This window comes from Gossypium hirsutum, chromosome A03, assembly GCF_007990345.1.
Source record: "Gossypium hirsutum isolate 1008001.06 chromosome A03, Gossypium_hirsutum_v2.1, whole genome shotgun sequence".
Lineage (NCBI taxonomy): Eukaryota > Viridiplantae > Streptophyta > Magnoliopsida > Malvales > Malvaceae > Gossypium > Gossypium hirsutum.
In genome coordinates this window covers 109,089,138-109,091,406 of record NC_053426.1, presented here as the reverse complement: position 1 = coordinate 109,091,406, position 2,269 = coordinate 109,089,138, and positions in this window count along the sequence as shown.

Below are 2,269 nucleotides of genomic sequence, written 5' to 3'. Positions count from 1 at the left end.
GTATCATTTTTGTTGTTTTGTACATTGATGATTTTAAATCGTTTCATGCTATTTATTTTAATTGCTTCTTGTAATATTTATCTCAAACGTGTTTTTACATATATTACTCATCTAAAATTAGCTTGTTATTCATTTTTTATTTATTTTAATTTGCTTTGTATATTATTTGTTTTAAATCGTTTTTTACCTCATTCATTTTAATTTGTTTCATATTAGTTACTTCAAGTTGTTTCATATATTATTTTGTTTCATTTATTTATCATTAATATTGATGCCAATATAATATGTGTTGTATGGTTATTATCATTAGGTACTTTGTAGTTCGTTTACTCATATTGTCATGTTATTGTGATTTATTGTGGTAGTATTTTATTTGCCAATTATTATGCCACGTTTATATCATCATTTTTCCTCGTTTCATTCAAATCACATCGTGCATTAAAGCTCGAATGCATACATTTAATGTAGATTGTTTTACCTTATTCCGAACAAATCAAATACACATCGTTTTGAATTTCATACTTGTTATTCTTTCATAAAAAGAAATTTTTCTAAATAAGGCAATATTTCGCGTTTGGAAACTCGAGAAAACGTGCCCTAACGTGCTGGGTTTCGATTTCTCGTTTGACTAAATAGCCAAATATCCTCTCAAAGCTTCAAAGTATGGTTTCATTAAACTATAAGGTGATCTTGGTTTTGATGGTTTAGAGTATCGTGTCCTAACGTGCTGGATGTGATATTCCTTCGGAACAAGAGAATCTTATGTTTCAATTCACGATATCAGATTTTCTTTTAAGGATCGTATTTTTTAAAACTCTTCAAATTTTTAATTTTCGACACTAAGACACTAATAAATCAACTAGGTACCAATTTTGGGCGTATCGAGGGTGCTAATCCTTCCTCGTACGTAACCGGCTCCCGAACTCATTTTTCTGAATTTCGTAGACCAAATCGTTGTTTTAATAAAATTAAATCATTTATTAAAAACAACCACTTTTTGAGGTGACCCGATCACACCTCGTCAAAAAAGGATTGGTGGCGACTCCCGTTTTCATTCTTTTTTTTAAATCAAGTCGACCCCGTTTTTCAAAAAATGGTGTCAACAGCTTGGCGACTCCGCTGGGGAGTTAATAAGAGAGTCAAGCCACGAGTTGATTGCTTTTTGTCTTTGTGTCAAATTGAAAACTTGCTTTTTGCCTTTATTTTGGCTTTTATTATTTGTTTATAATTATGCTTTGTTTGAGTTTAGGTGTATATTTCTGCACATTCCATTGCATGACCGTTGGTCACACCTTTTAAGTGGGAGTGAGAAACTACGCCTTCGTGAGGTTTTCACCTCCGCATGGGATAGTGAATCGCTTCCGGGATACATCCGTACCTATGTCTTCGTGAGATTTTCATCTCCGTATGGCCATAGGGAAATGTATTCCCCTGAACTGAACTCGGTCCATATGAGCCTATAATGGGTGAGGATCGAGGAATCTGCTGGTTCAGGTACCCTTACTTTAGAACCAAACCACACATAGCGAGCCATAAGAACCCACCGAGATAGAGCTATTCCAGACCTAGTGCTTACCGAATAGATGCTTTATTTATTACTGTTTACTTTAAATCCTAGCTCTAATTTGCTTTGTTTGTGATTGCATGGCATTTTCATTTCAAAAGAGGTGTTGATTCACGTTCAGTATGGATAGAAAGCTTATCATGGAAAAGAGGTTTCTTGATAAAGTAGAAGACAATGCAGCTGTACGATTATGGGCTGAGACGATGTGGAGAGAGAAAGGCGATAGTCTTGCAGAAGGGTACGTATCAGAGTTATGGGACTTCACCCGTATCAGCGTAATCCAAAATGATCTTCGAGAAATGAAGGAAATATGGGATCAATGGGACGACGGGACCAAGCAGATGTTTTACTGTGATTACGGGGACTTGCCTCACCTACTTGGTGTCAAAGTGGACAAGCATTTATTCCGAGCCCTAGCCCAGTTTTGGAATCCTACTTACAGTTGTTTCACTTTTGGAAAAGTGGACTTGGTGCCCACCGTGGAAGAATATACGACCTTGCTTCGGTGTCCAAAGATTCAAATTGACAAGGCCTACTCTAGAGCTGCTAGTGTCCCAACATTATTAAAAAAATTGATGAGTATTACGGGATGAGCGAACAGTGGGTCGCTGCCCGAATCCAACAGAAAGGAACAGTAAATGCGTTCCTTGGAAAAGCTTGCGAGATTTAGTATTAGCACACCCTGATATGAAGAAAAGAGTGGAT